Here is a 14884-nt window from a genome sequence, read left to right as displayed (position 1 = left end):
AGGAGTTTTATGGTTTCCACCCTTCTGTTCAGGTCTTTGATCAATTTTGAGTTGATTTTTGTGTGTGGTGTAAGATAAGGGTCCATTTTCATTCTTTGGTGTGTGGATTTTCCCATCCCTTCACTTTCTATGTCCTTAAATCTGAATTGAGTCTTTTGTAGGCAACATACAGTTAGGTCTTTTTTTAATTCTTTCATCCATTCTAGATCTTTTGTTTGGAAAATTTAATCTATTTATATCGAAGGTAAGGACTTACTAATGCCAACTTAATAATTGCTTTGTGGCTGTTTTCTAGTCCTTTGCTTCTTTCTTTCTCTCTGTTGTCCTTCTTTGTGAATTAACAACTTTCCAGAATTTTATGTGTTGATTCCCTTCTCCTTATATTTTGTGTATCTACTGTAGGTTTTTGTTTTGTGGTTACTGTGAGGCTTACATATAACATCTTACAGTTATAATAGTCTATTTTAAGCTGACAACAACTTAACTTTGATAGAATACAAAATTCTACCATTTTACTTCCCTTCCACACACAAACATTTTATATTTTGTTGTCACAACTTAATATTTTCATATTGTGTATTCATCAACAAATTATTGTAGCTGTAGTTATTTTAATACTTTAGTCCTTTAATCTTCATAGTACAAATAAGTGATTAATACACCACCATGTTACAGTTAGAATACTCTGAATTTGACTATGTGCTTACTTTTAACAGTGTGTTTTATTTTTTCAGATGTTTTCATGTTATTAGTTAGTGCCCTTTCTTTTCAGTGTGAATAACTCCTTTCAGTATTTCTTATATCAGGTCTAGTGGTGATGAACTTCCTCAGCTTCTGTTTGTCTGGGAAAGTCTTTACATCTCTTAAATTTCTGAAGTAAAATTTTACCAAGTAAAGCATTCTCAGTTGGCAGTTTTTCCTGCAATTTGAATGTCATTTCATTCTCTCCTGGCCTGCAAGTTTTCTGCTAACAGTCTTATGGGGATTTCCTTCTACACGAGGAATGTTTCATTCTTGCTGTTTTAAAAATTATCTCTGTTTTTGATTTTCGAGTATTATTATGTCTTGAAGAAAATTTCCTTGGGCTGAATCTATTTTGGGACCTGTGCGCTTCAAGAACTTGGAAGTCCCAATCCTTCCTCAGCTTTGGGACGTTCTCACACATTATTTTTTCTTAAATAAGATTTTTCTCCTTTCTACCTTCCCTCTCCTTTGGGGACTTTAATAATGCGTAAATTATTTTACTTAATGGTATCCCATACTTCACATAAGCTTTCTTAACTATTTTTTAATTACTTTTTGTTGTTCTCCTCTGACTGGATAATTTCAAATGACCTGTTTTTGAGTTCATAGATAGTTCTTTTGTTTGATCAAGTCTGTTGATTCTATTACATTTTTCATTTCATTCATCGTATATTTCACCTTCAGATTTCTGTTTGGTTCTTTATATGATTTCTATCTCTCCATTAAACTTTTTGTTTTGTTTATGTATTGTTTTCCTGATTTTGTCTAATTGTCTTTCTGTGTCTTCCTCATAGGCCACAGACCTTCCTTTAAACAATTATTTTTAATTTTTACCAAACAAATCACAGATATCCATTCCTTTGCAGTTGATTACTGGAGGATTATTGTGTTCCTTTGGTGGCATCATATTTCTTTGAGTTATCATATTTTTGGAAGTCTTGTGTTGCTGTCTTTGCATTTGAAGAAATCGTCACCTCCTCAAGTCTTTACTAATAGGCTTTGGAAGAGAAAAAAACTTCTGTCACCCTTGCTAGGAATTCTGAGGCTTTCTGTATCTTTCCTATGGGTATGCCTGCCCCATACTCTGTTCCCTTTTCATGGGGTATTGTTAAACTTGCACGCCTTCCTGAGATCCTGTAAAGTCAGGCAATTACTGAAAGCCTCCCATTTGCTTCCTCCAGAGTGGTGCTAAATTCTCAAGTTTGTGTGCTGTCTCCCAACCCTACAGAGTGGGGCTGGCTTTATGTGTATACTAACTACCTGTCTGCAAAGGCTCATAGTCACAGTTCCCAAGGCTGTGCACAGGAAGCTAGCCAGGAGGTGCATGGGTGATCACTTGGGATGTTGGGGGTGCCCTTGAGCCAGTGTTGGGGGATCTCAAGGTGAAGCCACCCCAGAGGCTCATAGGCAGGCTTCTGGGTGAACTCCAAGAAGTACTTAGCAGCATACGCATCTCTTCCATGCTCTCTGAGCTCTCTGGCGGCTGCTACCTTAGCCTTTTCTCACCCCCGTCGTGCAGCTCATCTCCGTGCTCCAGATGGAGAAGAGAAGTGGGCCTCTTTGGCAGCCTCCTGCATGGTTGTGGAAGCCGGGCACTCAAGCACATGCCCTGACTTTACCACGTGGGCGAAATGGCGGGCTGAGAGGTTCTGTCTTTGCACAAGTTAAGTCAATACGTTTAATCTTTTATATAAAATTCGCGTTTCTCATTGTTTAATGTGAACTTTTAGAACTCAACAGTGTTAATGTTAGAGTTAAGAATAAAATCCTTAATTAGTTTAAGTGGGTAGATGACTTTCTGGGGGCAGAGACGAGGCACAAGCCTGGGAGCAGGGTGATGCAAGTACAGTGAAACGGTCCCTCTTTCCCTCTTCAGTGCATACAGTCTTGAATCTTTTTGTTCCAGTGGTGTGCTGGAGCTTCTCCACTGGACTCTTAGACTTCCACAAAGGTACTCTGACCCATAGGCAATTGTCCAAATTGGTGTTCTTTGTGGGCAAAATGGTAGGAAACTCCTATTCTGCTGTCTTGCTGATTTCTTCACCCTCCAGATACCTCCTGTTTTTAAAATTTTGGTAAAATAGAATGCAAGCATGGTGTTTGGAGTTAGATCTTGCACTTATATTGTGAAATTGAAATATTCATTTGCTCCCTATAGGTTTCAGTTTTCTTGTGTTTAAAACGGTTACTTTGCAGAGTTATTGAGAGAATTAAATAAAATAGTATGTGATAAAAGCTTTTTATAAAATAGATATTCATAAATTAATTTATGACCATTATTTTAAAAGTGAATGTAGCTCAGTTGTTGAGAATACCGGCTATGGAGTTACATAGATGTGTTTACAAATTCTGTTGTAAGAACTGGATGACATCTTGATGATAACTTGTCAAGCATTAAAGCCAGGTACAGAGTTGCTGTTCAATAAATGGTAATTATCATTATTATATTTTTTGACAATTGCTCTAGGTTCCTTCATGCGTAGAATTGTTGTTTCCTATATCCTTTTTCAAGTGAAAATTCAGCTGCCTCAATTCTGCCACTAAAAGATCATCTACCCACTTAGATTAACTAAGGATTTCCTTCTTAACCACAAGAGTAACACTGTTGAGTCATAAAAGGCTCACACGAAACCATCTAAAATGTTAGTTTTTATATTAAAGATAAAACTTGTCTTAAAATAATTTCCCCCTTAGGTAAACTTCAAAATTCTTGATAATTTGGGAAAAAGGCCATTTTTTTTTCCCTGACAGTGAAGGGTTTACAATTTGTATTTGGGCAGATCAGAAATGTCAAGTTGCTAAGTTTTCCAAGTAAAGTGAAAAGCAACAATTTTTACTGTTGATTTCATTGATTTTTTTTCATGTATATTTTAAAAATGATTTTCATTTTACAGATGGTACTATTAATGCACGAAGAGCACAATTTGTTTGTCAAAGATTTAGTGGCAGGTTTGTTTATAAGCTATGAAAAACACAGTTGGATGTTTTGTAACATTACCTTTTGTTGGGAAACAAATATGATATAATCTATAGTGAGACAGATGCTGAAGGCATAATTTTAGCTTTACTGACATACTTCTTTTTGTTCATGTGAAATCAGTGATGTATAAAACTACCATAATGCCTTAGTTATAAGGAAAAGGACCAGTGGTCTACAGTATTACTATTCGTAGTTGTAGTTAAGAGTCCAAAGAACTAAGGGCTCAAAGATGAAATCAATGGAGAAAATAGAAAAACAAAAAAGAAGCTCTGGATAATAGGTAGGAAAAAGGTACTAACTATATACCAGACATGGTGCTGGGTGTACACATTAAAAGGCAATTACAGTCGTTTAGATTAGAATAAGAATATGGATGGCTTAGACTAGGCTAGTAGCCCTGATGGTCCTGAAAAGGAGTGAGAATCTGAATCTATTCTGAAAGGTGAAATTGAATTGGATGTGGATTGTCAGAAAAAAGAGGTGACTCTAGGATGACTACAAGTTTTGTTTTGCATTATAAACTGGAAGGATTGGGTTGCCATTTGCCCAAGAGTAGACAAGACAGGGAGAAGAACAATTTGGGGATGGAGTGGAAATCTGTATTGCAATTTTGAAAACATTAAATAGTTATAAAATCGTTATTTGAAACTAAAAGAAGAGATGTAGGAAGGAGACATAAATTTGAGAGTTATCATACAGATTGCTTTTAAAGCCATGAAACAGGAGAGATTATAGGTTGAGAATGGTCAAATGGAAAAAAATAAAGAAGAGATTCAACAACTGAGGTTGAGGGTTACGCAAAGGTTTAGAGTTAAGTAATAAGAGAAATCCAAAAGGAGATGAGAAACAGTAACCACATGTGAAAGGTTACAGAAAGTCCAGGAGAAAGTAACATATAATAAGCCTATGAGGAAACAGCCTAGCTAAAATGATATTCTGTAAAAATTTCTGTACATTTCATTTTCCTACTCTTGTTGCCTAAGATTATATACTCAATCTTAAGGTGACACATGTGTTCATAACAATAACTGATTGAGTTCTTCAAATTTGGATTTGATGAATATGAATAAGAACAGACAGGCGTTCGTTGAGAAAGATTGAATGCATATTATTTATAACTGTATACATTATACTTAGATGACCTCAGTAACTGTCACTATACCATGAGGCTTTGTATCAATATTCAGTGCCTTTTCACTAGTAACTAGTGAAAACTATTCTACATTTTTCAGTAATGAGGTTGATTTTTTTCTTTTTAAGGGCCTCTTCCTCTCACTTAACATATTCATTAATCTGCATCGAAAAATTTGTATCCCTTAATTGATATAGAGATTTTTCTCCCTCCAATGGGCTCTACCAGATACTGGCTGATGCGTCTGGATTGCAACTGGTAATACCTTGGTTTCTTCCTATTGTAGCACAACCATATAACCTTGTTTTTTGTTTTTATTTCTTTCGTATATGCTTCTACATTCTGCTGGTCAGTGCCAGGGAGGAATTTTGACCTTCTTTGGCTAAAAAGTAAATTTCTGATTGGAATGTGAGCTAAGTTGTAATTTCTTTCATTGGGCATAAATTTGCTAATATATTTCCTACATTGCAAAGTTAAATTTACTCTCTGTTTGTAAGTTCAGTGAGTTTAGAGTTTTCAAACACATCATTGTTGGTATCACAGAGGAAACACCAGAATATCAAACTGGTGAATGCAACACCATAATCCAAGACTTGCCTTATATCAAAGTCCACGTCCTTCCTGCTGCCACGGGATGACTCCAGCATGCTTCTACCTGCCCACAGCTGGGCCAGGAGGCAGCTAGGAGAGAGACAAACAAATTCACTCAATACACCCAAGTGGTGGTGATTTCAGTCAAAATTCATCAACTTACATGGCTACTCTTGTGAAAGCATAAGTGCTCAAAGATGATTTTCCCTAATCCTATGATTATGAGGCTATGCTCCATTTCTTATGCAACTCGTATGGGAAAATACTCAACTGAGCAATTTTCTTACCATCGCCACTGTCTTGCTAACCTGAGGAGATATAATCATTCCTCAAATACTGCTGATCCTGCTTTTATAATATACAACACGAGTCAATCTACTAGTCAATATATGGCACTCTCTAAAGGCTAACGATTATAGTATAAGGTGAGAGAGCTTCTTTCCTAGAAGGAGGGAATGATGAACATTTAATTGCAGAAAAGCCAAAGATCACTGAGTCCGATATATTAATTTGGCCTGTGAGGAAATTTAAATAGAGTCAAGCTACTCACTAAACCCAGGCATTCTGACTCTTGTTTTTACTACATACTTTTAAAAAAATATTTTAATTTTATGGGAGTATAGTTGATTTACAATGTTGTGTTAGTTTCAGGTGTACAGCAAAGGAACTCAGTTATACGTACACATATATTCATTCTTTTTTAGATTCTTTTCTCACATAGGTTATCACAGAATATTGGGTAGAGTTCCCTGTGCTCTACAGCAGGTCCTTGTTGGTTTTTTATCTTATACAGAGTAGTGTGCGTGTGTTCAACCCAAGCTCCTGATCTATCCTCCCACACCACGTTTCCCCTTTGGTAACCATAAGTTTGTTTTTGATATCTGTAAGTTTGCTTCTGTTTTGTACATAAGTTCATTTGTATCTTTTTTAAAGTTAGATTCCACATATGAGTGATATCGCATGATATGTGTCTTTGTCTGACTTACTTCACTCAGTATGATAATCGCTAGATCCATCCATGTTGCTGCAAATGGCATTATTTCATTCTTTTCTATGGCTGATCTACTACATACTTTGAGTAGTGTGACAGACAAAAGAGTATGTTCATCTGATTCTATTTCATATGACTTTTGCTTGGGCACATGGAAAACCACACTTCCTAGTTTGTTAAGCAGATCATATGACTGTTTTTGACAAATGAGTCATGAGCATACAGGACATTTGTCACTCCTGGTCTGGAGCAATGGGAACTGGCTGTGCGCTTATTCAGACTTTCTCTCCCTTTGCAGCAGTGTCTTGAAAGAATCCACTTTTTGAGCTGACAGAGCCACAAGATTGAAGCAATCTGCATTCCTGCTGCTTGAGTGAAGCGTTTTTATGCTTTGGTGAGTGAGAAAAAACTTTGGTTGTATTAAGCCACTGAGATTTGGGGTTGTTCGCTACCCAAGGAAAAGCCTATTCTATCCCAACTAATTCAGGTACTTAAAGATGCAAAGGGAAAGCCATATCTTTGTGACTGCTGGAGTCATGGGGATTTATAAAAATCAAAGCACTGACTTAAAGCCGGATGCAAATAGACAGTCTTACAAACTGGGGAAAAATTATTATAAATTGAAGGCATGCTCCATGGGGCCTGGTACCTCTGCTTTGACATGAAATACTTTTTATTGCCTTTTAGATTTACTTCATCTTCTCCTGCAACTCCAATGTCACATTTAGGAAAGGAGAAATGCATATTAGAGGCATAAAAATAGAAATCTCTCCTTGAGTAGATACCACCTGCTCTATGCGGAGTCTCTCCTTTTCTTTTCAATTTTAGCAAAGTACATTTGACAAGATTTTTCTGTCTGCGGAACGCTGTCAATGAGAGAAGAGGATCTGCTTTATTCTGGGGAAATGCTATTAGTCATGATAGTCACAGATCAGCAGCAGTGTAACAAGGTAATGCAGGATAATCAAATGATGCCTGTGGACTAGCACAGTGATTAAAGAATCAATCATTGGCTCTTCGAGAATTTTATGGCTCTCTGTAAAATAATTTAAATGTACAGAGGTATAGATTTTTAGTTTGAAAGTGCTTCTATGTATAGCAAACTGAACTATACGTACATACATACATAAACATAATTAATAATTTAAGAATAGTTTGATAACACAGAAAACTATTGTCATGTTGTGACCTTGGTCAAAATATATTGGCTTTAATTTGCCTCGGCTGTGGGAACACAGATTATCAAAGAGCTGTTTTCCTTGAAATTGTGTCTCTGGCAGAAGATGACTATTGACTACAAAGTTAGACAAACTAAATAACTGAGATTTGCATTTTAAAAAGTATTTCAAAGTTTTATAAGATTGCTAGCTCGAGATAACTGGAACCTATCTGTGGTATATTCACAACATGTTCATGCCTCTTGAATGGATTTGCATGCCAATCATCTCAAGTAACTTTACTTTTAACTGTTTTTCTCTGGGGAAACAATATAATTAAAATGTGGTGCTACCCGTGTTTGAAAAAATAGACAAGATGACTTGTATGTTATTTTAGTTAGTGAATATATTTTTATATATTTCTGCAGTGTACTATACATGTGTGTTATGTAGATAAATGAATGGAAGGACACTTGGAACACTCTAAATATACTTAAAAAGTGGGTACATATTCTTTAAATTGAGACACATTTGTAAAAAAAAATTGCTGAATGTTTGTGTTCCCCAAAATCCATGTTAAAATCCTAAACCCCAAAGAGGATGGTGTTAAGAGGTGGAAACTTTTGGAGATGCTTAGGTCTTGCGAGTCAATCCTCATGAATGGATCAGTGTTCATCTAGAAGAGACCCCGCAAAACTCCCTAATCCCTTCCACCACTGAGGACACAGTGAGCAGGTGCCAGCTGTGAGCCAGGAGGAAGATCTTCACCAGAACATGACCAGGCTGATGCCTGGACCTCAGACTTCTCGCCACCAGAACTGTGAGAAATAAACTTCTGTTGTTTAGGAGCTACCCAGTCTATGCTATTTCATTACAGCAGTCCGAATGGACTAAGAAAATAACATTTTACAGAATCCTGTGAACATCTTTCTTCCCCAAACAAGATCTGGACACAGACCTTATGAAAACTAATCTTCTGCCTTTTAATAATGTTCTAGAGATTCCATCTTCAGCCTGGAACCGTCTTGGGTTGATGAAATACGAAAAGGATTTAAAGCTGGCCTGACACTCCTCTCCACTAAAAAAGTGCTCACTTCTAAGATGGAAGCACTGTTGTAGAATGAATTATTGGTCTCAATTCTTTACTCCTCCCCGTATCCATGTCCTTTGCTATGTAAATTTGCAGTTGACTCCACAAACAGTAGATTATATTTCTCTATACTTTGAATTAGGATTCTTCCACATAACCTGCTTCCGTCAATGGCAAACTAGTGTATGGGACACAAGCAGGGGTTTTAAATGTATCGCCATGAGGGGGTACTTCCTTTTGTGCCTCTTCAGTCACTTGGAGAAAAACCATGTCTTTCCTGGGCCACTGGTCTAAGGAGGGAGAGAGGCATGCAGAACAGATGCAAACTCTCAGGTCTGCAGTGTTCAGTGCGCAGCTGTGACAGCTGGCACAGAGCCAGCCAGTCTACCCAGGAGAATAAGTGTTGCATTGTTTTAAGCCACGGACTGGTAGGGTCGTTTTGTCATGCAGCATTATTGCAATAATCAATGCTTGATAAATTCAGGGATGCCACAGTTTGTAAGAAATTAGCACTGGACCACTTATCTGGGATAAGTTGGAAATTCCTAAGATGCCAGAGAATTTACTATCATTTCTTAGTACTGTATTTTCATGTATGAACCTAGAGGGCACTATTTTAAAAGGTCATGTTCTTTTTATTATTTTTGCTCTTTTCTTTTCTGCCTTGATACTTGAGACCTGCAAATCTTCTCCAACTTTTTAAAGTGCCTAATAGGACTTTAAAAAACTCCCATAAACTTTTGAAATATCTGGATTTCATTACCTGTCCTTTGACTTAAGACACCCATCTCATTCCTTTAGTCTTATATTACTAGATACTAGCTAAACTTGAATCTGCCCATTGCCCTGCTATGACATAAAGGCACCATATAGGTCTAGTACTAGTACTATAATTTCTTACATTCCTTAAAATTGAAACGCTTCAAATTATCAGGTGGATATCTGGCCACATCACCTGGTGATTTCTGAACATCTATATTTCTTTTCATTTTATCCAGATCTCATCATACATACCGCAGTGGATAATCTGTTGCTTATAAGACATTTCTGGTCTAGGTCTTAGTATACAATCTAAGATGTTATATAGTTCAAATGTTTATAAGTCATAAAGGTGGCTCTAGGATGATTAAACAATAAAACTGCTAAAATAACCTGATAATTTTAACATTAGAAGAAGTGTAGATAAATTGGATCCAAGAAGAGAAAAAAGGGACTAAAGGGATCAAAGTCGGACGAGCAATGCTTGCCATCTGCCTTCCAGATTTACTATGGTACACCTCATGACTAACTCGTGGGTTTATGTGGGATTTCATTGTGAGAATCACTCTAAGATGTGTAACGTGAGCAAACGGAAAAGCAGAAGGCTATCCAAACACATTTGAGCTGTAGTCCTGTCGTGAAAGCTGGCTTGTTTACAGATTTTTGATTCTTGTCAGGGGAAATCCCGGCAGCAAGAATCCGAAAACACTATAAATTTATTTCACTTTACACAAAGCTTTTCTTTAACAGAACATGATATATAACTATACAACTTTACTTTGTGGTATAACTTTAAATAATTGCAATCAAATATAGGTATATTTCAATAATTCCAGTATATGAACTTTGTGTGTTTGCACATTTTTAATCATCAGAGGCAGTTTCTGAAATCATTATATAGTATATTTAAAAACAGTAAATTGAACATGGGCAGTTACTTTGAGAATGCAGAGAAACATGGATCACCTTAGGGCCATGCGTGTTATAGAACCAGTCATTACTTTAAGCTCTAACTAAACACAATTATGATTTTGTTTGGGATCTTTTGTTTCTCTAAGAAATTAATGGTTAACATTTAATGAATGTTTATAGAAAAGTAAGATATTTACAGTCTTTTTAAAAATTGTTTTCCTCGGGGGGTGGTGGTGGGATGAACTGGGAGATTGCGATTGACATATATACACTAATACGTATAAAATGGATAACTAATAAGAACCTGCTATATAAAAAAATAAATAAAATTCAAAAATTCAAAAAAAATGTTTTCCTACATTTTTTAAAGACAATTTTTTTAGAGCAGTGGTAGGATCACAGCAAAATAAAGTGGAAGTGACAGAGATTTCCCATATATGTACCCCTTACCCTCACACATACACAGCCTCCCCCATTATTGACATCCCCACCATATGCTACATTTGTTACAACTGATGAACGTACACTGACACATCATTATTATCCCAAGGTCAAAGTTTACCTTCAGGTTCGTTCTTGGGGTTGTACATCCTAGGAGTTTGCACAAATGTATGATGACATGTACAGGTTTTCCTACACCGGCACTGGTTCCCATGACAGTTTCTGCTTGTGCCTCTCTGCTCTAGTAAACTGGGATTCCCTGTCTTGGCCTGTCTGTGTCTCCAATCTTACAGGCACTGTTTTTCCCTTCACCCTCCCCTCTCTAACAGATCTAAGAAGAGTTGTTGATTTTTCAGTCTGTTTAGCTTTTACTTGTTATTATGATGGAGTGGCAACTTCCAAGCTCTTTCCATATGGAACCCTGTTTACATACTCTTCAAATGCAATATTACACTGAAATATTATATCTGTATATAAATGGTCACAGATATATACATAAAGTGAATGTACCTCTTTAATCAGCATCTAGGTCAAGAAACAAAACATTACTAGCATCCCAGAAACTCCTTGCATGTACCTTTCCAGTAACTCAGTAACTACATCTTCACTGAGAGTAACCACTATTAACAGAGTACTTCTTTTTTTTTTTTTTTTTTTTCCTCTCTGGGTGGCTTGAGGGATTTTAATTCCCTACCAGGTATGGAATCCAGGGCCCCAGCAGTGAGTGTGCCAAGTCCTAACCACTGTACTGCCAGGAAATTCCCCAGAAGTACTTTTTTTTTTTTGAAAATCATTTCAAAAATCAAATTTTCTGAAGTTTACTTTTCCAGCAAGCAAAGAATCTCTTTATTTTACGGAAAGGGACTGAGGGAGTATGTTAGCGTTTGCTAGTACATTTTACTTTATTATTTTCCCATTGTGGTGTTATTTTTTAAAATGCACCAAATTCTTCTGCACTCCTCCCATCAAAAGACAGAATCTGTGTTTCCCCCTTTCGAATCTGAATGACTTTTGACTATGGAGGAGGAGATACTAAGTACCTCTGAGGCCATATAGAATAGAGCTTCTATTTAATTGTCTTGGGGGGTTTACACTAACCTACAGTCACCAGCCTCTGAGAAAGCCAAGTAGCCACATGAAGAAGCCACGTGGAGATGTTACAGTCAACAGCACCAGATGCAGTTCCAGATGACAGCCATCACCACCTGCAGGATAAGTAAAGGAAGAAGCCTTTGTGATAATGCCAACCTCAGCCTCCATCTCACCATAAAAGCGTGCGAGATCCTGGGTGAGGGTCACCTAGCTGAGCACAGTCAATACTTAGAAACAAATAGTTATAATAAAATGGTAAATGTCTTTTATATCATTACTTCTTAGGGTAACCTGTTACACAGCAATAGTAACTGAACCAATTTTTGTACTTGAAAGTGCTGTAACAAAAACTTGCAACATGTGTAACTGGCTTTGGAACAAGAGAACAGCTGGAAGGGTGTTACAGAGTGTTTTAGTGAAAGCTTAAAGGGCCGTGAGGAGAGGATAAGCAGAAATCTAAAGGGATCAGGAGGGCATGGGGGCTCAAAGGAAAGTGATGAAATGTTTTGAGAAGCCAGAAGGAAGAGGACTTCATTTGGAAGAAAGTTTGGTGGACACTGTCATGTATGATAACATGGAAAATAGGAAATGTACCTAAGGACCTTGAAAGTCTAACAAAAATGTTATCCAGGCAGAATATTAAACATACCACACGGCTTTTTCTAGTTGAACACATTAAGTGTGAGAATAGAGAGGCAAGAATAAAAGGAACTGCATAGTAAAATTTGAAAAAAAATCTAAAAAAGAGATAGAACCTCCTAAATTAAAAATACAATTCTTTTTCTCATTCCTTTCCAGATGGCAAAAATTCTCCAAGAAAAAAAGGAGTAAAAAGCTTCCATGCCAAGATGACATCTAGAGCAAGACCTGTGAAGACTTCAAAGAAATATGGAATGGTGCCTCAATGAAACCTTTAGAAAGATAAAAGACCTTTTATGAATCTTAAAGGCATGCGCAAATCCTCTTAGTAAACAACAGGGCTTCTAAGAATCTCAAGGCTCATGTCCAATAGCGGTTTCATTGGGAGCTAAAGGTCCAGAAGGGCCTGTCTGGTAGTTATTTATGGTTGTACATTTTGTTTAAAGGAATGAACTGCTGTAGAATTTATAGAAAACCCACAAAGTTGTTAGGATATTGCTTCTCTTGGAAGCACCAAAAGAGAGAATAGAAAATTAAAATGTCTTTGGACCCTCGATGTTTCAGACAGAGAGTAGGCTGAGTATTCAGTTCAATGTGTTTTCTCATGGAGAAAGGATGCATGACTCAGAGTTTTGCATCAAGAACTCAGAAAATGGAGCCACGATCCATGGAGAATCACTCCCAGGAAGCAGAACCAGGCTGTACCCAAGACCTGACAACGTGTGCCCAGCCAGGTTTCAGTGTGTGCCCAGTCCATGGGACTATCCCATGCAGTCTGGTTTCCTCTTTTTGAACAGAGTGTTTATTGCTCTAATGCCTTAACACTTGCTTATTGGGTTTATGTAGGGAGGGCTAACTTGGTTTTTTTTAGTGGAGACTTTCAAGTGGAAAAAAATCTTATCAGAGAAGCTGTTTCCCCCCCAAAACAAACAAGAACCTCATCTCAACTTGATTTGACCTAGATGCACGATTTTGAACCTAGAGCCCTGTCTGATGAGACATTTGACAAGTCTTAGAAAGAGGTTAAAAAATTGAACTTTATTTTGAGTCTTATGAGATAATTCAGTCTGATAGTATTATAGGAATTTAATTGACTAAGCACCTCCTTTTTCTGAGGGCCAAAATGCTTGCTGTGGAAGGAAGGATCATCAAATATATTAACTGATTTTGCATCATGTAAGATGACAATTAACTTTTATATCATCTGAATTTCTCAATGTTTTAGGTAGGAAAAATGTGAATAACTCGTTGCCGGTGTGTAAATCATGACTGATCTATAATGTAGCCCCTGAATTCTTTAATACTGATCCCAGCAAGAGGTGGGGATCTTTGTTCTTTACCCTTGAATCTGGGTGGATTTTGACTATGGCAGGAGGAACACTGTACCGTTTCTTTCTGGTTCTTTCGGCACACACGTATTGATCATGGTCTAAGGAAGCCAAGCAACCTATGAAGTGGCTGCTAGTTGCATGGGGGTGTTGTAGCTGATGACCACAGAAAAGATCCAAGCTGACAGTATCAACCACCAGACATGCGGGAAGAAGCCTCTGTAGCGGCACCAGTGCCACCACCTACTATAACTGCATAGACTCTAAGTCAAGAACCACCTAGCCAAGCCCAGTCAACCAACAGAACCATGAGAAATAGAAACGAAATAACTATTGTTGTTTTAAGCCACTAAGATTTCGAGTTGTTATGCAGTAGTTGGAACTAGAAATCTAGATATATGACTTGAGCTCAATTTAGATATGCTTTAACAGCAAAACATGCTATTATTATTCTTTGCCAACAGTTCAATTATACCAACAATTCATTTTATCTTCTAATAAAGTATCATTCTTCTTTGTATCAGGGGCCTTTGATGGTAGAATATCAGGTAATTATAGAAGTTAGTAAAAATGGTTTTGGCATGGTTGTTGATCATATCTGGGGATCCAGGTGAGGTGGAACTAATTTGTCATCTTACATGTTAAAAAATCAGCTCATATATTGAATACATCTTTCTTCCTGAGTACTTTGGAGAATAAAGTCTTATAGTAAGGGGTGGGTGTTATTTGGGGTGCTATTATGTTTCCAAGCTAAACTATTCCAGAATCTTTAAATCTCCTTTTGTACTTTGAATCTCTTCATATATTAAATCTTTGAATCTCTTTATATCCTCATTTTAAATGAATTTTAAAGTGTTACTTAGTATTATTTTAACTCTTAGGTTCACTAAGAAATTATTTGCAGAAGTTGTTTTACTTATCTCCTGTTTCTGATATGTTAGTTCTTTGGTTTTTTCAGTTATTGTTTGATCTCAGCCAATTAGGATACCTAACTTCATTTTGCTAGTGTGTTAGAAGGTCACCAACGC

This window comes from Pseudorca crassidens, chromosome 4 (assembly GCF_039906515.1).
Source record: "Pseudorca crassidens isolate mPseCra1 chromosome 4, mPseCra1.hap1, whole genome shotgun sequence".
NCBI lineage: Eukaryota > Metazoa > Chordata > Mammalia > Artiodactyla > Delphinidae > Pseudorca > Pseudorca crassidens.
Note: the sequence above shows the minus strand (reverse complement) of the source record.